This window comes from Bidens hawaiensis, unplaced genomic scaffold, assembly GCF_021521415.1.
Source record: "Bidens hawaiensis isolate Kalapana, Puna unplaced genomic scaffold, B.hawaiensis_p1.1 tig00004477_1, whole genome shotgun sequence".
Lineage (NCBI taxonomy): Eukaryota > Viridiplantae > Streptophyta > Magnoliopsida > Asterales > Asteraceae > Bidens > Bidens hawaiensis.
This window is the reverse complement of record NW_027491270.1, coordinates 1,000,099-1,016,110: the sequence shown is the minus strand read 5'-3', so window position 1 is coordinate 1,016,110 and position 16,012 is coordinate 1,000,099.

Here is a 16,012-nt window from a genome sequence, read left to right as displayed (position 1 = left end):
ATATGGAACGATTTGATCCTGAGGCAGAGGTTCAGGTCTCGATAGCAGAGGTTTCTGGTGTTGATGTGTCGATGGTAGCTATGTCTGTAGCTGATTCTGAAAGAACCGACTCTGACTCCTCAGCTGATGATGTTGCTGAAGCAAGACAGATACTGGTCGCCCAAGAAAGAATTCATGGAAAAAAAAAAGAAAGACACAGATGACAGTGAATCTGACTATGAGGAGGAGTTAGATCGGTTGATTCGTCGATTGAAAAAGGTCAGAACGGGTGAAGGCTCGGGAGCTGGTGAAAGCTCGAGGGTGGTTCGTTTCTCTCCACCCTCCTTATCTGGTATGACTACGGTCCCCGAATCGATGACTGTGACAGGACCGATCACCTCGGATGTTCCCGTGATATCTACATCATCTTCCTTTGGCATTCCACCCACTACCTTTCAGCTTTCGGCTCAAGAAATTGTTTCCTTGCCACCTCCTACACTTACCCCATCGGAGGTTGTTGCAAGATTCGTTGAGTCGACACTGGTTGCCACTGTAGGGTTATCTGTTACAATACCACCTGTGGTTACTTTTCAGCCTGTTTCTGATGTTCCGGCTACCTTGGGAATTCCTCCACCGTATGCTCAAGACACTTCTCATATGAGGTTTGATTTTGATGCAACTTTATCTGACTCAGTCAGGATAGCAGCTCTTGAAAGGGTCGTGGCATAACAATCAAGAATCAACCTGATCCAGACTCACGCTATCCAGCGCCTTGTTTCAGAAAATCAAATTCAGTCGTCCCTCCTGATTGAGCACGGTAAACTTTTTGATGCTTTAAAACAGTTCTTAGCATCTCAGGGGAGACGAGCTGCAAGGGCAATGAGTTGAGGACGAAGAAGAGTAATGATAGAGACGATGATCCCAATGCATCGAAAGATGCAGGTGGTGAGTTGCCAAGAACTGAACAAACTCTTGGGACTTCCACATCTCAGGGGGAGTCAACTAGTGCAACAGGTAGATCAGGGGGTGATGATGTGGTGGTAGTGGATGATGAGGAGATGTTGGATGATGATACTGTGGGTGACGACGATGTGTTACCGGTTGAAGAGATTGAGAAAATAGGAGCTGAGATTGTGATTGACAGTGAGATTGAAGAGGGAGAGATTGTGGATGATAATGTTGAGCATGAAATTCCAGAAGTTGATAAGTCAAATGTGTGTCAAGATATGGGAAGCGATGAGACTGAATGGGAAGAGCAGCCGAGATGGAAAGAAGGCTACGCTCAATGGTTCGTAAAGACAAAGAAGCCAGCGGTTCCAACTATGTTTAAAAAGAGTTATAATATCAAAGGGTAAGCTGAATCAAAGAAAGGGATAATATGCTGGTTGTATGATGAGCAGTTGAGGCAGTTTGTGATTAAACGTTTTGACGGAGTTCAGTACTTCAAAAGGTTGTTGAGATCATTGAATACCTTGCCGGAGTGTGAGGTGAAGGATTTAGCCAAGTTGGGGTTGATAAACAGGAGTGATGATAATATGGCTAGGATTATTGGAAAGATCGTGTGGAAAAAAAGTATAAAAGAGAAAAAGTTCAAGTTGTTAAAGCCGAAAGGGAAGCTTGTTGAAGATAAAGACTGAGGAATGAGAGCTGATGGAAAACTTTGGATGGTAATGAAGTATAAACCTATCCGGTGTTTAAAAGAAGTGCCGATGAAACAAATGCCCAAGGATGTCTTAAAGAATCTGAAATGGTGGTATGTCGATAGTCAAACAGTTGAAGCGGTCATGGAGGATGAAGATGAACAAGAGGTGCTGTGAGTGTATGATCCTATGCACTTGGTGAATTTGTCTCAAGCAGACTTGCAGGTGCGGAACGAGAAAAAGATATTCTATATTCCTGCATGGAAAGAAGAAGCCAAGAAATACCAGAGAGTTGTCACTGTCTGTGTAAGACAGGGAGTTCATGCTTGAAGACGGGAGATACAAGATTTTGGGATTACCAGGCACGTGATTAAAGATGGAGATATGAAGCTACTGCCAAGGGGAAGTCTGTTGGTACATGATGTCAGTAGTTCAGTATCTAGTGTTATGTTTGTGTCTGTAATCGTGTTAGTTTGTTTTTGGTTTGATTTAGATAGGTTGTCTCACAAGTTCGCCTGATATAAGCGAACTTGATTTAGATAGTGTTATTGACAACTTCGCCTAGTCTGTTAGGCTAAGTTGTCGTAACATATATATACATATGTTACGGGTTGTATTGAGTAATTATTCCAGTACGTGTAATTGTGATTGAAGATCACGTGTTGAAGGGTTGCAATACAACGTGTCTTTTGAGTATTGTAACGTGTGTTCGTGTTCGGTAGTAACATAGTTTACATCCTATGCTCGTATCGTCTTAACGTAGGGATTCCGCACCTACGTAGTACGAGATACTTCCGTGTAGATCCGGCTGGGAACCAACAATCACTAACTATATTTCCTATCTATCCGGAAGTCTTCCACCTAGCCGCTCCACGACCTTTGACCACGTGCCAATAGCCATCCAGTAGCAAGATAAACGGAAGAATGAGTCTCATAGCCGTTGTTGATATTTGTACGTTCATCTTCACATGAGTTCATCCATTAACAGCTACATTGAACTAGGATCCTGAATCCATGCTCCAGCCAGAGAATGCTCTGTGAAGATAATAGATACAAGTACGTCTTAATGTCGCCACACCTGTCTAACACATCACCATACTAAACGCAATCATTAGTAAACAAGTAATACCAAGGATCATCGATCCTTTATATCTTGACACATATTTCAAGGATAAACTATCCATAAGACAGTCAAGGATAAAGGATCCTCATTATAAAATTCATGGCCTAACAATTGCCCCCAAAATGGCGGGTGACAGTTGAATACAGTTGTCATTTTGAATTTCAAATTCCGGCAAAACAGAAGGTGATTAGACGTGTGTCAGGCGATTTAATATCTACAAACCATAATTACACGCCGCCTATATTCTTATAATCACAAATCTAGGCGCCTTTCAGGTATCCTTCTCTTTTGTTAATCTTCCTTCGATATATCAACTGCTTATACATCTTCTTCTTCTTCCTTTTTCCATCATGATGACCTTTACTCACAAAATATCCTTCAACCGCCTTCTTCCGAAACCTGTAAATTCACAGATTCGGATATCGATGAAATCCTATCATACTTTCCAGCAGATACAGTTTTCCGACCATTCGATTCTGCAGCTCGTAGCGACAGCATTTCAAAAAATAGGGTTAACTTTCCGGCCCAGCCGTTTCTCATAGGTTATAAGTATCCTTTCCACAATTTTACTCAAAGGTTCTTCAATTTGGCAGAAATTTTTTATATCCAGGCCACGCCAATGTTGGGGAGATTTCTTCATACCATAGAAAGGATAACCGTAGAGGAGGGAGTCGAGTTCGGCTTAGCAGAATTAGCATATCTATAAAATCTTGTTACCCACGGTTCCAAACGCTTTATCTTTAAATCGAAATCTCACCAAGAAAATCCCATTTTCAAAGTCACCCTTAATAGTGCCCTCTGAAAAAACCAATTTCTCTTCGTAAGACGAGATTCTGTTCAGGGTGAAACTAATCTTCCAAAAAGGTGGATACCAAAGGGTAGGATCCTGGATCCTAGGTAACCAAGATAGGATACTCTACTCTTCTGCTAATAACTTTTATTACTTGTGTAGTTGAAAATTTCGATTTGCTGCCTGATCTTCCGGGAGTTGAAGACAGAGTGAAGAGGTTTTTATCACTGGATCCTGCAATCAGGACTTTTCAAGCAATTTTTATCGAAGCTTTTCAAAGATCAAACTCAGAATCAATCATGTCAAGTAAGAATAATAAATCTCAATATAAAAAGTGTTAATAGTCGAAAACTTATCTGTCAATTGCTGTTCACAGGTGCTCCGAAATCAGAGAAATATGCTTCCAAGTTCCCCCTCAAGGATATCGATTGCATGCTTACCAAGAAAAAGACCCCGAAATCAACCACTACGTCCGAGCCTCGCCCGATCACAATTCGGACAAAGTCTGGATCCAAGAGAAAGAAGAGTTCAGATACAGAGAATCCCTTTGAGGCCGAAAAGCAGATTCTGGACATGCTTTCTACTGTAAGGATCCTTTATGTTTGTCAATTTCTATTATTCCAAGCATCTTCCCAAGCTTATTCCGCTTTCATTCATAGGCCATCAATTCTGCCCGACACCACTATGAGAAGACTGTCGCTGAGCATGAAAAGACCCTCGTTGCGCTGAGATCAACGGTTGCTGCTAAGGAGAAAGCCCTCTCGAAGATGACCAAAGAGAAAAGAGAGATAGAGGCACATGCTGCTGCCCTGGCCATCCAGATGCAGGACGAAATCAACCGGGCTACCGAAGAGGTGAAGGTATGGGCAGCCAAGTTGATTCTCGAGGCCATAATCAAATTGGTTACAGAAGCCAATGATCCATCTTTTGATAAGTCTTCATGGGAAATCAAAGAATGGAAGCAAGCCCTGATCGACTTGGATGGAGGCGAGGATGAGACTGAAGCTATAATGGTTGAAGCGGGCGAAGCAGGAACAAGCGATGTGAAGGGTCTAGATGAAACTGAAGGTGGGAACGAGGCACCGGTGGAGGCGGAAACAAACGTATGAACGGGCGATGAAGGATACAAAAGACAAGGCCCAAGCCCGTTTTATTTTGCTTTTATGGTATTTTTCTGAACAATTTCTATGGTCTGTAATAAACAGTAGTATTTAGGATAAAGAATCCACGATTCTTAAGACAGTTGGTGGGGGTGACAAAGGTAGAGGGATCTTCTGTTTGTGGGGATGAAGTCTTTGTTTCCCCTGTTTTTAAATTCCTGCACTTATGAACTGTTAGTAACTCTTACATAACCCGGATGGATGGTCCATCTTTTCGTATGGTGAAGTCTGGGTTAAGAATTTTGGATAAGTCCTTGGGTCTTATTTTAATTAATATATGAATCTTTTGACTTCTTGCTTGTTGTTAATTTTGAAAAATCTGTTAGATATAACTTTAGCATTATTGATAGTATGACAAATAATTTTAAGCAAAAGATTGTTAGAATAAAAGATCCTTATGAAAATCATTTAGAATAAAATATCCTTAAGGAAAAAATATTAGGAAAGAATATCCTTAAATAACAAATATTAGGATAAGACATCTTTAACAGATGATAAAATTTGTACAATAGAATTTCCTAAGAGGGTAAATTTTTGGATAAAGTTTCCTTAAGATAGGCAAAATTTTTAGTATTAAAATAATTTTAATGGACTAATCCTTTTAAACTGTAAGACCCAAAAATATTGCAACAAATATCATACATAAGTTAATTAGCAGAGATCATACCAGAAGGTCAAGACAGTCCTAAGTTATCAGAAGCGTTGAAATCTCATTTGTCTTCGACGGAATAGCTTTAGGATCCGGGATCCTTAGATTTTTGATCTTCACAAAAACTTAGTTAATCTGTTGCATATAATTCATAATGTTAATAAACCCATTATGCTGGGGACAAGCCCAAATAATATACTGGGGACAAGCCCGTGCAACTGGGGACAAGCCCGTGTAACTCTGGACAAGCCCGTGTAATCTGGGGACAAGCCCATGTAATCTGGGGACAAGCCCGTGTAATCTGGGGACAAGCCCAAAACTGGTGTTAAACTGGCGACATGGCCCTTGTGAAGGGTTGAAAACCCCTTAACCCTTAGGATATGGTACGTCTACCATAATTCGTAGGATCCTCCATATAGCCGGAAACAACGAAATTGTCAGCCACTAAACGTGTACTGGTCCCGCTGCCCCGGACTATACATCGGATAGCGTGCGCAACTGGCAATCGTGAGAAAGGTGAAAACCTTTAAACCGTAGGGGATATGACCATCGGGGGTCATATCCAAATGTGGGCTAGGCCAAGAGAAATAAGATAATACCTAAAATGCAAAGGCGAGGTGGCCAACCTTCTGAACATCAAATGAATCATTATAATCCTGCATGGTTATTCAATACTTGGAAAATATAAAGTGTTAAGCATATATTATCCTTAAATTAACAGTAATAATTTAAAAAGAATAATTGATCAGAAAGATGTTACCGATTTAAAGATCCTATATCCTTTTTAGGATAAAATATCTTCTTAGAATAGTGGATCCTGATCAAAAAAAATATTTCTTGAGGTGGATGGCATTCCATGCTCTTGGTAACATGTTGTCTTCCATTTTGAGCAAATGATATGCCCCATTTCCTGCTTCCGACTCAATTTGATAAGGTTCTTCCCATTTGGGCGCTAGCTTCCCATCAGCTGGATTTGTTGTGTTTTGGAAAGATTTCCTTAATACTAGATCTCCTTCTTGAAATCTCCAGATTTTGATATTTTTGTTGTATGCCCCAGCTACCCTTTATTGATATGCTGCCATCCTGATCTTGGCTAGGTCTCTAAGTTCTTCTACAGTATCTAAATCTTCAAGAAGGATTTCCTTATTGGCTTCAGGATCACGGATGCTCGTTCTTGCCGTAGGAATCTCCATTTCTGTAGGGATCACAACTTCTGATCCAAACACCAATGAGAAGGGTGTTTGGCCTGTTGCATTTTTAGGCGTAGTCCTGTCAGCCCAAAGAACATAAGGAAGTTCTTCAGCCCATTTTCCCTTCTTGGATCCTAGTTTCTTCTTTAGATTGTTGATGATGATCTTGTTGATAGACTCTTCTTGGCTATTGGCTTGAGGATGAACCGGAGTAGAAGTAATCATTTTGATGCCCCAACTGTCACAAAAGTTAGTGGTTCTATTCCTGATAAACTGGGAACCATTGTCACAAACAATTTCATCACGAATACCAAATCTAGTTATAATATTTTGTTTAATAAAACATATTACTTGCCTTTCTCGGACTTGTACATGTGCTTCTGCCTCAATCCATTTGGAAATGTAATCAGTCATAGCAAGCATAAAGACTTTTGCACCGGGTGCTTTTGGTAGCTTGCCTACAATATCCATACCCCGTTTCATGAAAGGCCATGAGGAGGATATAGGATATAGAGGCTCTACTGGCTGATGGATGTTTTCATGTTTTGACAAGCATCACATTTCTTTGAATACTCCACTGCATCCTTCTTCATTGTTGGCCAGAAATATCCAGTTCTAAGTATCCTGGAAAATAATGCTCTTCCGCCTGTGTGATTGCCGCAATCTCCTTCATGAAAATCTCTGAGTACCTCTTGGATTTCAGGATCCTCGATGCATCTGAGATATAGACTTGCAAGAGATTTCCTATATACCATATCATTTAACAAAATATATTGGGCTACCTTGAGTTTGAAGGACTTGGGATTTTCTGTTGTAGGAATCTCTCTAGTCTAAATGTAATTCTTGATAGGATGGATCCATGATCCTTTGTTATTTGAGGATGAAGGATCCTGGAGCACGATTTCTTTATCATTTGTTATCTCTCCAACTTCCTATTCTCCTATCGCTGGCGAGAGAATGTGGATTATTGGGATTTTCAAATCTTCAGGAATCTTCAGAGATGAGGCTGAGTTTGCCAAGGCATCTGCCCCAGCGTTTTCTTCCATCGGTACCTGTGTAATACTAAATATTTCAAAGGATTTCGATAACTCCTTCACAACGTCTAAATATTACATTAGTTTCTCACCTTTAACAGCATACGAGCCATTAAAGTGGTTAGTTATCAATAAAGAATGTACGTAAACCTGAAGATACCTGATCCTCATGCTTGTGGCAAATTGCAAACCTGCGATTAAAGCCTCGTACTCTGCTTCATTGCAAACCTGATCCTCGTGTTCTAGGATTGATTTCTGAATCCGGGATGTTCATCTTCTTATGGACATCATGTTGTATAATGTTGACCGAGCTGCCACTGTCTACAAGGATCCTGCGTACATAATGGTTAGAGATAAATAAAGTAATAATCAAACCGTCGTGATGAGGATCCTAAATGTTCATTTTGTCTTCCTCATCAAAGAAGATTCTCTTGTCTGTTGTTAAGGTGGTTGACACTTTTGGTCGATCTCTGCTATCCATCTTTATCTCTTTAGCGAGTCTTTTTGCTGCAGAGAAAGAAGTTCCACATATGTCAGAACCTCCAGAGATGAAATTGATCGTCTGCATATCCAGCTTGTCCTGATGAGGATCCTGGATCCTTGAATTAAAAAAGATTCTCTGATCAGTCACTTGAGTAGTGGGGATAAGCGGTCTTTTCTCGTCGTCCAGTTCGAATTCTAATACGGGATCTTCTCCTATGGCACAAGAATCTTGAAATAATTCATAGTCTCTGGAGACAAAGTTGATCACACGAGCATCTAGTGGTGGTGTTGCTTTTTGTGGAAGGTCATCAAGATCCTGGATCTTGGATTTCTTTCTTCCCAAGAGTTCTATAAAGTGACCCTTGCTCAAGAGGTATCCAATTTCCCTCCTTAAGCCGATGCATTCGTCTGTCGTGTGGCCAAAATCTTCGTGGAAGGCACACCACTTAGACTTGTCCTTGAAGCCGATAGTCTTCTCATTCTTTCGAGGCCACCTCGCTTTTTCTCCCAGATCCTTCATGGCACAGATCAAGACATGAGTGTCCACAGAGAAACAATAGTTAGAGATGCAGGGATAGTCTTCATTGTCATCTCCTTCTTCAACCGCCAGTACGTTCTGATTGTTGAACTTGGTGTACGGCTTCGAATTGTTGTTCCTGTTCCAGGATCCTTTATTCTTTTCGGGGTTTTCTGGTTTCGTTGGTCCCCCAAGATGATCCTGGATCCTTCTGTATTCTTCCAACCGGATGTATCTTAATACCATGTTTCTGACTTCGTCTAATGTCCTGCATGGAGTCATCACTAAATCATCATAAAAGGGGGAGCTCTTCTGAATTCCCATCTTGAATGCTTCAACAGCAGTAGTCATGTCAAGATTTGGGATTTCTAGAGCTTCCTTGCTGAACCTGGTAACGAAATCTCTAAGGGATTCATCACTAGGTTGGATAACACAATATAGATCACTTGTTAACCTCTCAAATTTGCGACTACAGGAAAATTGAGTGTCAAATAAGTTAACTAAGTGAGAGTAAGAAGTAATTGAAAAAGGAGGAAGACTTAACAACCATTTTAGAGCGACTCCCTCTAGTGTGGATCCAAAGCCTTTGCATATGCAAGCTTCTTTGAGTCTCTCCGAAATAGGATTGATCTCCATCCTTTCCCTATATTATGATACATGTTCTTCAGGATCAGTGGTCCCGTCGTAAGTCTTCATATTCGGAGTCTGGAACCGCTTCGGGATTTCAGCATCACAGATAGGCGAAGCAAATCTGGATACTTTGTGGCTTCCCTCAGGTATCTCGGGGATTGGTCTTATGACTCCGGGAACACTGGATATCATATCCTTGAGCTTCTACAGCTCCTTGGTCATAGCTTGGTTGATAACTGCATCCAGCATGGAACCACGGTTAGCATCCAAGGGTAAAGGATCATACAAGTTACCTCTTTGCTGAGTGAAGGTTGGCATCTCGGATGAGTAGATGGGATAAGAGGAGTCTGCGATAAGAGTTGGTCCTCCAGAGGCTATGGTCTGCATGGAAATTATGTCTCCTTCATGGACATCGGAGGATATTTGATGTTGGACTCCTGAGGATCTTTTATCCGGAAAGAAGAATCCTTGATTCGGAATGAAGGATCCTTGAGGTTGGGAACCATAGGATCCTTGTGGAAGGGTGGTTGATCCTTGCCGATAATATGAGGATCCTTGATTCTGCTGAGCCACGGATCCTTGTTGGAGATTAGTCGAACTTGGCGGATTTAACGAGAATCCTAGAGCCTGTTGAACCGTGGACCTCTGCTGAAGGATAGATGATCCTTGCTGAAAAAGCGAGGATCCTTGGGCCTGTTGACCCATGGACCCTTGTTGAAGGATAGATGATCCTTGCGGAAATAGCGAGGATCCTTGGGCCTGTTGACCCATGGACCCTTGTTGAAGGATAGATGATCCTTGTGAGAATTGAACCATGGATTCTGGACTGGTGAAATCTAGCATCCTTGGCATCAAGGGGGTGAGATCCTCTGCTGGCCTCTTGTTCTTCTTGAGATCTTCTATCTCACGAAGGATCCTCTGGTTGGTCTTGTTCTGCTGCTCCATGTATGCTTTAACCTGCGAAAAAATAGATGAAACATCACTGTTAGTATTAACCACCGGGGCAGCAGCAACGGTTTTTGATCTCTGGAAGACTAGTAGTTGCGTCTTGCTCCCAGCAGCAGCAGGTCGTTACGTTCCCATAATTGGCGGAGGCATCGGTGGTCAAGTCCTTGATGAGAGAGGAACCGTAGCCGGCATGTTTGATGAAGCAGAGGTTGATTGAGAGGCCATTGATAGTGATATGGGTATGAAAAAGTTGAGAATGATAGGAATAATATAGATTATAGCATCAATTGCCCCACGGTGGGCGCCAAATTGTTTTGGACAAAAATCTGTTAAGGATCAAGTATCCAAATTTCGTTATGTGAGGTAAGGTGCTAACTAAAAAATGACAAGTGTATAAGCGTAGTATTGATGAACACGAAGGTTTAATCACGAGTGAAAAAGCCCTTAACTAAGATAGTCTTACTTCGGTCAAAACTTATCATGGTAATCTTTGGTAAAATAACTCCGGTCAAGGATTAATAAGATAATCTTTGGTCGAATTACTTTAGTCAATGATCAACAAGGTAACCTTTGGTTGACGAGTATATGATTATCGTGATCTCCGGCACAAAAAACCCCCAGACGGTGAAAACTATCACCGTCGATTATATTGATAACTAGAAGGTGGTTACAAACGTAGTGGATCTAATGATCGAGATTACAAAGTATGCTAGTGTGTAGAGAGAATGCTAGTTTCTGCCCTAAGTGTGTGTGATAGTACATGTGTTTTTCTACTCGATCATAGCTCCTTTAAATAAGATAATATCACAACTATATTTCCTATCTATTCGGAATTCTTCCACCTAGCCGCTCCACGATCTTTGACCACGTTCCAATAGCCATCCAGTAGCGAGATAAACGGAAGAATGAGTCTCCTAGCCATTGTTGATATTTGCACATTCATCTTCACATGAGTTTGTCCATTAACAGCTACGTTGAACTAGGATCCTGAATCCATACTCCATCCATAGAATGCTCTGTGAAGATAATAGATACAAGTACGTCTTAAAGTCGCCACACCTGTCTAACACATCACCATACTAAACGCAATCATTAGTAAACAAGTAATACCGAGGATCATCGATCCTTTATATACTGACACATATTTCAAAGATAAACTATCCATAAGACAGTCTAGGATAAAGGATCCCCAGTATAAAATTCATAGCCTAATAGACACTATTGGTCGATCTCGGCTATCCATATTTATCTCTTTAGCGAGTCTTTTTGCTGCAGAGAAAGAAGTTCTACATATGTCAGAACCTCCGGAGATGAAATTGATCTTCTGCATATCCAGCTTATCCTGATGAGGATCCTGGATCCTTGAAATGAAAAAGATTCTCTGATCAGTCACTCGAGTAGTGGGGATGAGCGATCCTCTCTCGTTGTCCAGTTCGAATTCTAATACGGGATCTTCTCCTATGGCACAAGAATCTTTAAATAATTCGTAGTCTCTGGAGACAAAGTTAATCACATGAGCATCTGGTGGTGGTGGTGTTGCTTTTTGTTGAAGGTCTTCAGGATCCTGTATCTTGGATTTCTTTTTTCCCAAGAGTTCTTTGATGTGGCCCTTGTTCAGGAGGTAACCAATTTTCTTCCTTAAGCCGATGCACTCGTTTGTCGAATGGCCAAAGTCTTCGTGGAAGGGACACCCCTTTGATTTGTCCTTGAAAACGACAACCTTTTCATTCTTTCGTGGCTAGCTCGCTTTTTCTCCCAAATCCTACATGGCACAGATCAAGCCATGAATGTCCACAGAGAAACAATAATCGGAGATGCAAGGATAGTCTTCATCGTCATCTTCTTCTTCAACTGCCCGTACGTTCTGATTGTTGAATTTGGCATACGGCTTCAAATTGTTATTCCTGTTCTAGGATCCTTTATTCTTCTCGGGGGTTTCTTGTTTTGCTTATCGCCCAAGACGATCCTAGATCCTTTTGTCTTCTTCGAACCGGATATATCTTAATGCCCTGTTTCTGACATCGTCTAATGTCTTGCATGGACTCATCACCAAATCATCATAAAATGGGGAGCTCTACTAAATTCCCATCTTGAATGATTCAACAGCAGTAGTCATGTCAAGATTTGGGATTTCTAGAGCTTCCTTGTCAAATCTGGTGAGGAAATCCCTAAGGGATTCATCACTAGGTTGGACAACAATATATAAATCACTGGTTAACCTCTCAAATTTCCGACTACTGGAAAATTGAGTGTTAAATAAGTTAACTAAGTGAGAGAAAGAAGTAATTCAAAAAGGAGGAAGACTTAGCAGCCATTTTAGAGCGGCTTCCGTTAGTGTGGATCCAAAGAGCTTACATAGGCAAGCTTCTTTGAGTCTCTCCGGAATACGATTGATCTCCATCCTTTCCCTATAGTATGATACATGTTCTTCAGGATCAGTGGTCCTTCGTAAGTCTTCATATTCGGAGTTTGGAACCGCTTCGGGATTTCAGCATCACAGATAGGCGGGACGAATCTGGATACTCTGTGGCTTCCCACAGGTATCTCGGGGATTGGTCTTATGACTCCGGGAACACTGGATATCATATCCTTGAGCTTCTGCAGCTCCTTGGCCATAGCTTGGTTGATACCTTCATCCTGCACGAAACCACGGTTAGCATCTAAGAGTAAAGGATCGTACAAGTTACCTCTTTGTTGAGTGAAGGTTGGCATCTCAGATGAGTAGATGGGGTAAGAGGAGTCTGCGATAAGATTTAGTCCTCCAGAGTCTATGGTTTGCATGGGGATTATGTCTCCTTCATGGACTTCGGAGAATCGTTGATGTTGGACTCCTGAGGATCCTTGAACCGGAAAGAAGGATCCTTGATTCAGAATGAAAGATCCTTGAGGTTGGGCACCATAGGATCCTTGTGGAAGGATGGTCGATCCTTGCCAATAATATGAGGATCCTTGATTCTGCTGAGCGATGGATCCTTGTTGGAGATTAGTCGACCTTGGCGGATCTAACGAGAATCCTTGAGCCTGTTGACCCGTGGACCTCTGCTGAAGGATAGATGATCCTTGCTGAAATAGCGAGGATCCTTGGACCTGTTGACCCACGTACCCTTGTTGAAGGATAGATGATCCTTGTGAGAATTGAACCATAGATTCTGGACTAGTGAAATCTAGCATCCTTGGCATCAGGGGGGTGAGATCCTCTGCTGGCCTCTTGTTCTTCTTGAGGTCTTCTATTTCACGAAGGATCCTCTGGTTGGTCTTGTTCTGTTGCTCCATGTATGCTTTAACCTGGGAAAACATAGATGAAACATCACTGTTAGTATTAACCACCGGTGCAGCAACAACGGTTTTTGAGCTCTAGAAGACTGGTAGTTGCGTCTTGATCCCAGCAGCAGCAGGCCGTTGCATTCCCGTATTTGGAGAAGGCATCGGTGGCAAAGTCCTTGTTGAGAGAGGAACAGTAGCCGGCATGGTTGATGAAGCAGAGGTTGATTGAGAGGCCATTGATAGTGATATGGGTATGAAAAAGTTGAGAATGATAAGAATAATATGGATTATAGTACCAATGGCCCCACGGTGGGCGCCAAATTGTTTTGGAGATCAAGTATCCAAATCTGTTATGTGAGGTAAGGTGCTAACTCGATAATGACAAGTGTATAAGCATAATATTGATGAACACAAAGGTTTGATCACGATGGAAAAAGCCCTTAACTAAGATAGTCTTACTTCAGTCAAAACTTATCAAGGTAATCTTTGGTAAAATAACTCCGGTCAAGGATTAATAAGATAATCTTTGGTCGAATTACTTTAGTCAATGATCAACAAGGTAACCTTTGGTTGACGAGTATATGATTATCGTGATCTCCGGCACAAAAAACCCCCAGACGGTGAAAACTATCACCGTCGATTATATTGATAACTAGAAGGTGGTTACAAACGTAGTGGATCTAATGATCGAGATTACAAAGTATACTAGTGTGTAGAGAGAATGCTAGTTTCTGCCCTAAGTGTGTGTGATAGTACATGTGTTTTTCTACTCGATCATAGCTCCTTTAAATAAGATAATATCACTACTATATTTCCTATTTATCCGGAATTCTTCCACCTAGCCGCTCCACGATCTTTGACCACGTGCCAATAGCCATCCAGTAGCGAGATAAACGGAAGAATGAGTCTCCTAGCCATTGTTGATATTTGCACATTCATCTTCACATGAGTTTGTCCATTAACAGCTACGTTGAACTAGGATCCTGAATCCATACTCCAGCCATGGAATGCTCTGTGAAGATAATAGATACAAGTACGTCTTAAAGTCGCCACACCTGTCTAACACATCACCATACTAAACGCAATCATTAGTAAACAAGTAATACCGAGGATCATCGATCCTTTATATCCTGACACATATGTCAAGGATAAACTATCCATAAGACTGTCAAGGATAAAGGATCCTCAGTATAATAATTCATGGCCTAACAATAATCATGCGTTAATTCGATTAAAAGTTAAGTTCATAATCTTTAACCGAAGAGATTCGACTAAAGATTACGTTGTAAACCCTTGACCGAAACGAAGATTATTATAATAAAGGGTTTATTCCCTCGTAATCATATCCTTGTGTTCACTCTTATTGTTAACAAGCACTCCACCTCACGCACTAATTTGAACAAAAGTTGCTTTGTCAACTTTTGACCGAAACAATTTGGCTCCCACCGTGGGGCAAACGGTGCTTTGATCATTGTCAACTTTCAAACTAAACCCTACTTTTAATATCCACAACATGTCTTCCCAACCAAAGATTGTTTCATCTTCTGCCGTAGCCTCAGATTCCTCCGGGAAAACTTCCATGCCTCCTCCTCCTTCTGTTGTTGTTATTCCGAAGAAACCTGATAACATTCAGAATAAAAACTGCTACTCCAGTATTTTCGGGATCGAGACCATCTCCCCAGGATCCCGTTATGGTATCTAATAATGAACTTTTTTCTGGTTATAGGAGGTTACAGGAACAGATGGATCGTCAGAACAAGACCAACCAGATGCTGTTGAAGGAACTGGAAGATATCTGAAAAGCCAAGAAGCCGGCGGAAGAATTCACACCATTAATCCCGTGATCTCTGGATTTCACTCATCCAGGATCCTCAGGATTGATGCATCCAGAGTCAACCATGACGTACAACCCTGGATCCTCGCTCTTCCAGCACTCAGGGTATGCGGGATTGTACTCATCTGGATCCCAAGGATAGTTACATGCATCCTTTGCTGGGCTGTTTCAATATGCGGGATACTCAGGTCCTTATCAACAGGCGTTATCCTCAATATTGGCGCAGCAGGGAGGATCTTAAGGTCCTTATCAGCAGGTGGTATCCTCAGGATTTCCGCAAAAGGCAGGATTCTCAGGAGTACCTCCGTCAGGGTTCTTCAATCCTCAGCAGCCATTTGCTCAGACTCAGCAATTTGCAGGGTCCTCCGACATGCACCAGGGAGACTTCATCCCGATGCAGGCTAACACTTCAGCCACTCCATTTGTCACTCCAGGAAATACTATGTTCCGAAATGCCAGCTACAACACCCAAACCGTTCCTCAGAATATTAATGCTAATCAAGGATTTTTGCAGGATGCAGGCATAAGTTCAAGTTTAGCCCGAGAATTACAAAAGCTAAGGACATGATATCAAATGTTCCTGTTGTTACCCGTCCCATAGCTGAAGTTCCCACTGATAGTCACAGAATATCGCGATTTGTACCATCAATTGGTGACGTACAAATCCCAAAACGGTTTCAAACCCCAAATATGAAACTGTACGATGGTTCAACGAATCCCGAGAAACACGTTGCACAGTATGGAGAACGTATGGAGATAAACCCAATCCCT